This window comes from Arachis hypogaea, chromosome 15 (genome assembly GCF_003086295.3).
Source record: "Arachis hypogaea cultivar Tifrunner chromosome 15, arahy.Tifrunner.gnm2.J5K5, whole genome shotgun sequence".
NCBI lineage: Eukaryota > Viridiplantae > Streptophyta > Magnoliopsida > Fabales > Fabaceae > Arachis > Arachis hypogaea.
Window position 1 is genome coordinate 1,501,634 of NC_092050.1, and position 11,361 is coordinate 1,512,994.

Sequence of the window (11,361 nt, forward strand, 5' to 3'; positions counted from 1 at the left end):
AATACCTAGATGTAATTTGAATACAAATTTTGTGTTTATCACAGCAAATTGTTTTCATTTCCTATGGTTTTTTTTTTCAAAAAATTATGTATTTAACACTATGAAATTTTTGTATTTGTTGTTAATAAATTTCTATATATTTTTTTATGTTTCTCATCAAAAAATTAAGTTTAACTTAAAAGAATTTATTCAGTCGTCTAATACATTCATTTATTTAAAAGACTATTAATGCGGTCAAATATAAAAAATAGCTATTGTTTTATTGATATGACATTAATTAATTAGATATTTTTATAAAGAAATATTTTTCACATACATGTTATTTGTTGATACAAGCCTAAATCTATACAAGTCTTTTAATCTAATTCACCCCACGCGCTATTATCTAATCAAATTTTCAATTAACGCGCGAATTATTTGTTGTTCATCGTTGATAGTTTGAATTGAATATAATGTAGGAGTTATGCATTAAAAAAAATATTTTTCTGCATTTGTAGCAAATTTCGGTGTAAAACTAAGATATTTATGTGTATTGTTTAAGATTTTTTTTTTGTGTATGTATAATGATAAGTTTTGCATGATTTAAAACTCTTCTTCTCCCTCCTCCTCATCTTTTATTGTTTCTTCTTCTTTTTCATCATCATCATTATAATCTTTTTTTTTCTTATTTATTTATTTATTCTTGTTTTACCTTCTCAAGTTTCTTCTTATTTTACTCTCTTAACAAGAATAAAAATACAAAAAATAAACAAAGAAGAAGAATAAACACATAATGCTACAAAATTATTAAAAAGGATGAACCTACATTCATTCAACTAAAAAAAAGAAAGAAATAAGAAAAAGAAGAAAAAATATGCAGCATTAAAGGAAATATTTTTGTGTATTTGTAGTCAATTTCGATGTAAAACTAAGATATTTATGTGTATTGTTTAAGAATTTTCGGTGTATGTGTACTGATAAGTTCTGCATAATTCAAAATTTGTCATCTTTCTCTTTCTCATCTTCTGCTTCTTTTTTTCATCACCACCATCTTATTCTTCTTTTTTTCTTATTCATCTTTCTCTTCTTATTTTACCTTCTCAAGTTTCTTCTCGTTTTACTCTTTTAATAAGAATAAAAATAAAAAAATCAAACAAAGAAGAAGAAGAAATACATAATACTACAAAGTTACTTAGAAGAGAATAAACTTACAACCATTAAACTAAAAAAGAAAAGAAGAAATATGAAAAAAAAAGAAAAAATACAGCATTAAAATAAACTTGAAAGAGGATGAATTTACATTCATTCAACTAAAAGAAAGAAAGAAATAAAGGAAAAATAAAATATTTTTGTGTATTTGTAGCAAATTTTGGTATAAAACTAAGATATTTATGTGTATTGTTTAAGAAATTTTTATACTTTTGTACGGATAATTTTTGCATAATTTAAAATTCTTCCTCTTCCTCCTCCTTCTCGTCTTATGCTTATTCTTCTTCATCTTCTTATTTCATTCTCTCATAATTCTTTTTAAATTCAATTTTAAAACTTCCTTCACTTTTTGCGACGATGTTGAGAGACTTTTTGAGAGATTTTGATCCTTATTTAAATTTTGAATATCGTGGTATTGGTCGAGAGAGAATAACCATTTATTATAATAATTTTTGCGCTATTCAAGAGTCAGAAAAGCGCGTATTTACACGCAATGTAAACTGAGGGTTATAAATTACGGAGATTCCTTTAAACGTGTGAAATAATATTGACGGCATCTTTGAAAATTTTGTTTGGAAAAGCGATAATACAAGCAAAAAGTTTCATATTCTTAGGTCCAGTTTGGAAAAATAACTTAATTAAATTATTTAAATAATAAATAATTATATTAAAAATAGTTTATAAATAAATTACTTTATATTTAAGTTTTTAATTTTAAAAATATTTATTTTATAAAAATATGATAAAAATTAATAGTATTAAAAATACTTAATTTAAATATATCTCATCTAAATATCAAGTAGACTCGAGAATTAAAGGTAGGTCAAGATCTTTTCCATCACAATCTTATGCTAAATTTCTTCATCTATCAATAGATTTGTTTTTTTAGAGTTATTTTTTTCAGTTTTCTTTTGCTGTCACTTTATTAATTGTTCTGCATCTATTTTAATCACTCATTCTTCAAGTAGACCTAGATCTTTTTCAAGAATAAATTATACCACCACTTCAATGCCACCGATTACCGTCAACAATTTATTTTCTATAGAAATTAGTTCACGAACAATAATCTTCAAGCTGTTGTGATCATCAACAACATACTCACTTACAACAAAACTTTATTTTTCTGAAATAAAATAAGAGCATAACCACCACACTCATTTATATGATCCAAGAAAAGAGGGTGCCCTTAATTGAAGATCCCTTTCCCTAACCTTCCCAAGTCCTCCATCATTAAGTTTACATTTTTCCTATTCTCCCCCAATGGCTTAAGATTTCTTTTCAATCCTCTTCGCACTGAATTTTGTTTTTTTTTTTTATAAAAATTATTAGTTGAGAACCGTTAGATAATATTTTAGTTAAATATATTAAATTATTTAAAAAATTTTAATTAATAACTTTATATAAAAATAATTTAATTTTCACCAACAGCAAAATAAAAATTTATCCATCTTCTCCTATCCATACCTGTTTCGGGGCTTACCTAGAACCGGACGGTGGTTGGGCTTGTTTGTGAGGCCCAAGCGTTGGAGGAGTGTGGTCTCCGACTTGGTTTACGTCTGGGAGCCGTCTCCGAATTGTGTATGTGAAAGAATGGGGGGTGGTACCTGCAAAGACACTCTGATGCCTAAGTCAGCAAGGGTGTAAACAGGTCTAGAGAGTATTGGGCTTAGAGATACCTGAGGAATGTCAGTGAATTTATAATGGTGAACCAATAACCACCGCTGAAATAGTTCCACCTTTTAAGGTGGATAACTGTTCCTTTATCTTAGGGAGGTTGAGATATGGCTCCTAGAAGTGGGTAGAGAGATTTTAGGGGCAGTTACTCATTTGAATGAGTGATTATCTGTCAGCTAATCTTCGTCCCCGACTTCTTTAGGGTTAGTCGTGATAGGGACCGACTTCATAGGGAGGAGGTCGGTACAAGGCGAAGCTCAACCTTTTTGGGTTGGGCCTTTTGTTGGGACCTGAGCCTTATCGTTGGGTCAGGGTATGAACAGTGCCCCTACTCGAGCCCAATTTCTTTTAAGATTTGGGTTCGAGTATTCTACTCGGTGTTGTAACCAACTTGTGAGGGAACCGACGTGATTTGTTTGCAACCGACGTGAATTTTCGTGACTTTTGATTTTCACAATTACATCTAATCAAACGTCATGTCCGTTAGGGGTGTGCGTAGGTATTGATTACCTTGGTAACGGTGCATTCATTAATGACCGCTTCCAGTTTTACCATTATGCCCCTAACGTGCTTATAAATGTTTCCCTCTTCCTTCGTTGTTTTGTTTCTTCGATTTTTCAAAATTTTTTCCCTTTCATCTGTTCGTGGAACACTTTCGTATATGTTCGTGGGATACTTTCGTTGAAGGCTTTCATCTTCCCCTACTCCTTTTTCAGGCAAAGGTTGGTTCTTTCTTCCCTTTTATTAAGTGCTTCTGCATGCCTTTTATTTTCTTAGGAGAGGGAGAAGGTGACGTCGTAGGTTGTTAGATTTCATGCCCCTTAGGAACTTTCATTTTTTATTCTTTTTTTCTTTTCCCTTTGTAGGTTTTTATCATACCCTAGGGACAAATGTCTTCTGTAGAAGTTCTTGCTCAGTGGGTTGACGTTACGGTCTTGGGGGAGGAACCCTTGGTCGATGCCGAGTTCATCACCAACCTTCGCACTCATCACCTTATTTGTACTTCTGAGGAGGATGAGCCGAAGTATGAATTGGTGGTTCCGGGTCTGGAAGACCGGGTTTGTTTTGGGAGGGATACTGAGGAGGTTCCTCATTTTTTCTACATGTATGAAAGCATGATTACCCGTTTGGGTGTTTTTCTTCCATTTTCTGATTTTGAAATAGCTGTTTTGCATCACTGCCGAGTTGCTCCTACCCAACTTCACCCCAATTCTTGGGGTTTTCTGAAAATTTACCAGTTTATCAGCCACGCCTTAGATTTTCCGACCTCTTTGAGGATTTTCTTCTATCTTTTCCATATGACCAAGCCCTTCAGTGGGCTAAATAACAAGCAGCAATGGGTGTCTTTCCGAGTCATACAAGGTCGGAGAGTTTTTACCCTTTTTGATGAATCCTTCCATGACTTTAAAAATTATTTTTTCAAAGTTCAAGGTGTAGAGGGTCACCACCCCTTTTTCCTGGATGAAAATTCTGTTCCTCGATTTCTTCTGTATTGGTTGGAGGCCTCCCCCTGCGAGAAACATGGTTTGGATGACTTGGATGAGGTGGAGGTAGCCATTGTGGGGTTCCTCCGAAAAGTGTGGGGGAGGGCCCCATATCTGGATACCAAAAAATTTCTCCAGGGGTCGCCGTCCTTTGTCCAGGCACAATTAGGTAGCCTTTGTCTTTTATGCTTTGTTTCCGACTTGTATCTTGTTTTTCCGACTTGTCTGAATTTTTTGGCTAATAATTGCTTTTACAGAGATGGCGAAGAAGAATTCCAGCGAATCTTACCAGAGAGTCCAGGAGGCCAGGGCAAGATCTCGCGCCAGGGCTGGCGGTGCCAGGGTAACTAGCTCCTCTCTTCCTCCTCCTCCTCCTCAAAATTTGGGGACCCCTTCTCGGCCTATTGTTATTTCCTCCTCGGCTTCTTCTCAGCCGCCCCCTCCCCCCGACCTTCTCCTGAGCCAGAGAAGAAGAAGCGTAAGACTTTAGAGTCTTCCTCTTCTTTTGAAGGTGAGGCTAAGGTGGATGCTCCTGCATTTGTCCGGAAACACATCTATCCCCATACCCGTATAGGTATGGATGATGTTTCTGTCCGAAACCACCTCACTATTCTGGCTCAGGAGAGTGTCAGGGCGGCGGCAGTGTGCACCAAGTTTCTTGATGTTTTTGAGAAGACTCCTCTTAGCTCTCTAGGTTTCAACTTCGAGGGTTGAAGAGTTGGAGGAGAGGCTTCTCATATATCAGAAACATGAGAAGGAGTTGAAGGAGGAGGTCGCTAAATTGAGGGAGGAAAGGGATGATCTTCGGGAGAAGGGGAGCAAGTTACAAGCCCAATGCAATATGGAGGAGGGCTTGAGGAAGAAGGCGCAGGAGAGTTATTCAAGCTTGTTCAAGGATCTCGTGGAGGTGAGGAAGGACTTGTTGAATTCTCGGACTGCTTACGCCGAGTTGGAGGACTCTATTGCTGAGGGAGCCGAGGAGGCTTGGAGGATTTTTAAGGAGCAGGTCGGCGTCCTTGCTCCCGATTTGGATCTCTCTCCTTTGGACCCTGACAAAATTGTCATTAATGGGGCCATTATGTCTCCTCCCCGACCTGTATCTGAGTATGAGTTGAAGACTCGGGGTTAGAGAATCATAGAGTCTCCTCCCCGTCCCGACAATGCTCCGAGTTCTTCCGAGACTCCCGAGACTTCTCTTCCAACTCCTGTAGGTGCCTCTCTCCCTGGTCCTGATGGCGCTCCGACTCCTCTTCCTGATTCTGGTGGTGATCCTACTACTCCCGGTGGTGATAGTTAAAAGTTTGTTGGCTATATGGGGGCCCGGCCTGTGGGTCCCCCCTTTTTTAAACTCTTTGTTGTTTATGGTGGTGGTGACTTGACTTTTTCTCTGGCCTTTTAAGGCCGTAAACAAAATATTTATAAATACCCTTTTTTGGATAAGGGTTTTATGTTTAGCAAAGAAATACCCTTTTTTGGATGAGGGTTTAAGTTACCTTTTGTGTGCATGCTTTTCTGTTTTTGTTTGATAGTTTAGAAAATTTCTCCGACCTTTTGAAAAACCTTTTCTTTGGCTTGTCTGTCTTTATGAGCTTGACAGTCTTTTAGCCTTAGGTTTTTTTCGATCTCTCTTTTCCACTATTCCTTTATACTCAACTTTGTGGTTTATTGAGCTTTTATGTCTTAGGTTATTTTTGCGATGCGTTTTTCTTCCACTCGGTTTTCCATTTCGATGTACGGGTCGAAGTATTTCCGAGCTTTTCTACTCGGGTTTTCATTTCGACTTATGAGTCGGAGCGTTTCCGAGTTTCTTACGATCAACTCATATAACCTCTTTACACCGACTTGTACCTCATCGTTTTATCCTGACGACCATCTAGGTCGGTTCATGGGATTTTCACGTTTTGTCGAGCATAAGTCGGCGCGTTTCGTAGAAAAGAAAGAGAAAATAGAAAGGAATTTATAAGAGATATTTGTAAAATGAAAATATATTTATTTATTGGGGAGGTACTTTATTGCTACTAAAGGTTTTTGCCAACCTATTTCCCTTAGCCCCTACTATGATGCCTCGTTAAAAACCCTTCTCCAGAAAAAACCCTTTGATTTTGGGAAAAAATCATGAAGTTGGGAAAAGAGTACACCAGGGAGTAGAGTTCGCTTTTAACTGTAGTACCTTTTCATATTACAAGCATGCCACGACCTCGGTAACTCGGTGCCGTTCAAGTCGGTCACTTTATAATAACCTTTTCCTAAGGCCTCATTGACTTTGTATGGTCCCTTCCAATTAGCAGCGAGCTTTCCTTCCCCTGATTTGTTGACTCCAATGTCGTTTCTGATCAAGATTAAGTCATTTGGGGTGAATGTTCTTCGAATGACTTTTTTGTTGTATCTTCTAGTCATCATTTGCTTCAACGCTGTTTCTCTTATCTGAGCTTGCTCTCGAACTTCGGGGAGCAGGTCGAGCTCCTTTTTGTGCCCCTGTATGTTCCCGATCTCGTCATGGAGAGTCACCCTTGGGCTTTGTTCATTGATTTCTATTAGTATCATGGCTTCTACACCATAGACTAGTCGGAAGGGCGTTTCTCCAGTGGCGGATTGGGGGGTTGTCCTGTAAGCCCATAGCACTTGCGGGAGCTCCTCAGCCCAGGCTCCTTTTGCATCTTGTAATCTTTTCTTCAGTCCTGCCAGTATGATTTTGTTGGCTGCCTCAGCTTGTCCATTGGCTTGCGGATGTTCTACCGAGGTGAACTGGTGTTTGATTTTCATACTGGCTACTAGGCTTCTAAAGGCAGAGTCGGTGAACTGGGTTCCATTATCTGTAGTAATGGAATAAGGTATCCCATATCTTGTGATGATATTTTTGTAGAGGAACCTCCGACTTCTTTGAGTGGTGATGGTGGCTAATGGTTCTGCTTCTATCCACTTTGTGAAATAATCTATTCCCACGATCAGGTATTTGACTTGTCTTGGCGCTTGGGAAAAAGGACCTAACAAATCCATTCCCCATTTTGCGAAGGGCCATGGAGAAGTGATACTGATTAGCTCTTCCGGGGGAGCCACGTGGAAATTTGTATGCATCTGACATGGTTGACACTTTTTCACAAATTCTGTGGCATCTTTCTGCAAGGTCGGCCAGTAGAATCCAGCTCGGATCACTTTCCTGGCTAGTGACCTTGCTCCGAGATGATTTCCGCAGATCCCACTGTGAACTTCTACTAACACCTCAGTGGTTCTTGAGGTCGGTACGCACTTTAACAATGGCGTTGATATCCCCCTTCTGTAGAGAATATTTCTCACCAAAGTGTAATGTTGTGCTTCCCTCCGAATTTTCTTGGCCTCTTTTTCCTCTTTGGGAAGGATGTCGAATTTCATGTATTCGACCAAGGGGTTCATCCATCCGAGGTTTAAACCGGCTACCTCAAGGACCTCTTGTTTGTCTTCTATTTTTACCACGGAGGGTTCCTGGAGAGTTTCTTGGATCAGGCTTCTGTTATTCCCTCCTGGCTTGGTACTTGCTAACTTGGATAGGGCGTCTGCTCTGCTATTCAGATCCCGAGTTATATGTTTGACCTCGGTTTTTGCAAAGCGTCCCAGGTGTTCCAGAGTTTTTTCCAAGTACCTCTTCATAATTGGGTCCTTTGCCTGATACTCTCCACTTATCTGGGAAGTCACCACTTGTGAGTCGCTGTATATCATCACCTTTGTAGCACCGACTTCTTCTGCCAGCTTCAATCCAGTAATCAGGGCTTCATACTCGGCCTGATTATTTGAAGCTGGGAATTCAAATTTGAGGAAAACCTTTATTTGGGTTCCTCTTTCATCCACCAATATTATGCCTGCACCGCTTCCTGTTTTATTTGAGGATCCATCTACATAGAGTTCTCATGTAGTTGGCTTTTCCTCTTGATCTCCTGCATATTCTGTGATGAAGTCGGTGAGGCACTGGGCTTTGATCGCCGTCCGAGTTTCATACCTCAAGTCGAACTCGGAGAGCTCTATTGCCCATTGAACCATTCTCCCTGTGACATCCGTTTTTTGGAGGATTTGCTTCATGGGTTGGTTCGTGCGAACTCTTACTGTATGAGCTTGAAAGTAAGGTCGTAGCTTTCGTGAGGCTACTACTAAGGAGTAGGCAAACTTCTCTAGTTTGTGGTATCTTAGCTCGGGTCCTTGTAGAACTTTGCTGATGAAATACACTGGGTGCTGGCCGACCTCGTCTTCTCTTATCAGGGCTGACGCGACAGCCTTACCTGCTACAGATAAATATAGGACGAGGTCTTCTCCAGCTACAGGTCGGGTCAGAATCGGAGGTTGGCTCAAGAATCTTTTGAACTCCTGAAATGCCTCATCGCATTCAGGAGTCCATTCGAATTGACATCCATTTCTCAATAAGGAGAACAGTGGAAGGGATTTTAGTGCTGATCCTGCCAAGAATCTGGAGAGGGCTGCGAGTCGGCCATTTAGCTGCTGGACCTCTCTTAAACAGGTCGGGCTTTTCATTTCCAGAATAGCTCTACATTTATCAGGATTGGCTTCAATCCCTCTTTGTGTCAGCATGAACCCTAGAAATTTTCCCGCCTCTACCGCGAAGGCACACTTTGCGGGATTTAGTCTCATCCCGTGTAACCTTATGGTGTCAAAGACTCGCGAGAGGTCTAACAAGAGGTAGACCTCTTTCTTGGTTTTCACCAGCATGTCGTCGACGTATACTTCCATTAGGCTCCCAAGGTGGGGAGCAAACACTTTGTTCATCAGCCTTTGGTATGTGGCCCCTGCATTTTTTAATCCAAATGGCATGACCACATAGCAAAAATTTACTCTGGGCGTGATGAAGGATGTTTTTTCCTGGTCTGGCTCATACATCGGGATTTGGTTATACCCCGAGTAGGCGTCTATGAACGACAAGTATTGATACCCCGAGCTGGAGTCTACTAAGGTATCAATACTTGGTAGTGGATAAGGGTCCTTAGGACAGGCCTTATTTAAGTCGGTATAGTCGACACACATTCTCCATTTGCCATTTTGTTTTTTGACTAGCACTACATTGGCTAGCCATGTTGGGTACTTGACTTCTCTGATGAAGTCGGCTTCTAGGAGCGCCTGCACTTGTTCTTCTACTACTAGGGCTCGTTCTGGGCCGAGCTTGCGCCTTCTTTGTTGCGTGGGTCGGGACCCCGGGTAGACCGAGAGTTTGTGGGACATGAGCTCGGGGTCTATCCCAGGCATATCGGAGGCCTTCCAGGCAAAAAGATCGGAGTTGTCTCTTAGAAGCTTAGTCAACCCTTGTTTTAGGATTTCCCCTAGGTTGGCTCCTATGTGAGTATTTTTTCCTTCCTCTTCGCCTACCTGTATCTCATCGGTTTTTCCTCCCGGCTGTGGTCGCAGCTCTTCTCTAGCCCTTGCACCACCGAGTTCTATTGTGTGAATCTCTCTGCCTTTTCCTCTCAGGTTTAGGCTTTCATTATAACATTTCCTTGCCAATTTCTGATCTCCCCTTACCGTTGCTATCCCCGCTGGGGTCGGGAATTTCATACAAAGGTGGGGAGTGGATACCACCGCTTCGAGTCGATTGAGGGTAGCTCTGCCGATTAAAGCATTATATGCTGACCCTACATCGATGACTATGAAGTCTACACTCAAAGTTTTTGATTTTTCCCCTTTTCCAAAAGTGGTGTGGAGGGGCAAAAATCCCAGTGGCTTTATTGGCGTGTCGCCTAGTCCGTATAAGGTATCGGGATAAGCTCTTAATTCTTTCTCCTCCAACCCTAGTTTGTCAAAAGCGGGCTTAAAAAGGATGTCCGCTGAGCTTCCTTGGTCTACTAGGGTTCTGTGGAGATGGGTATTTGCTAGGATCATAGTTATTACCACTGGATCATCGTGTCCAGGGATTATTCCTTGCCCATCTTCTTTTGTGAATGAAATGATAGGGAGGTCGGATGATTCTCCTCCGACCTGGTAGACTCTCTTGAGATGCCTTTTACGAGAGGATTTGGTGAGTCCCCCTCCCGCGAACCCTCCTGAGATCATATGGATATGTCTCTCCGGACTCTGCGGTGGTGGGTCTCTTCTATCCATATCGTGTCGCTTTCTCTTCCCATGATTGTCCGACCTTTCTATGAGATATCTGTCAAGCTAACCTTCTCTAGCCAGTTTTTCTATCACATTTTTAAGGTCGTAACAGTCATTTGTGGAGTGACCATATATTTTATGGTACTCGCAGTAGTCGCTGCGGCTCCCCCCTTTTTTATTTTTAATGGTTTTGGGAGGTGGCAGCCTTTCAGTATTGTAAATTTCTCTGTATACATCCACTATAGAAACCTTTAGAGGAGTATAAGAGTGATATTTCCTTGGTCTATCGAGGCCGAGTTCTTCCTTTTTCCTGGGCTCCCTCTCCCTCTCTTTTGTTGAGGGAAGGTGTCCGGGTCGCCAACTCGGATCTCTCAGCTTAGCATTCTCTTCCATGTTGATGTACCTTTCAGCTCTTTCCTGTACGTCACTTAAAGAGATGGGGTGTCTTTTGGATATGGACTGTGAGAAGGGACCTTCTCTAAGCCCATTGACTAACCCCATTATGACTGCCTCGGTGGGCAGGTCTTGGATCTCTAAACATGCTTTGTTGAACCTTTCCATATAGGCTCGTAAGGATTCTCCGACCTCCTGTTTTATTCCCAGGAGGCTTGGCGCATGTTTCACTTTGTCTTTCTGGATAGAGAACCTCATAAAAAACTTCCTTGAGAGGTCTTCAAAACTGGTGACCGACCTCGGAGGGAGGCTGTCGAACCACTTCATCGTTGCTTTCGATAGGGTAGTCGGGAAAGCTTTGCATCGCGTAGCGTCGGAAGCATCAGCCAGGTACATCCGACTTTTGAAATTGCTTAAGTGATGCTTTGGATCCGTGGTTCCGTCATAGAGGTCAATATCGGGGCTTTTGAAGTTCCTTGGAACTTTTGCCCTCATGATGTCCTCGCTAAAAGGGTCCTCCCCTCCTATGGGCGGCTCTTCTCGTTCGTCGCGGGAG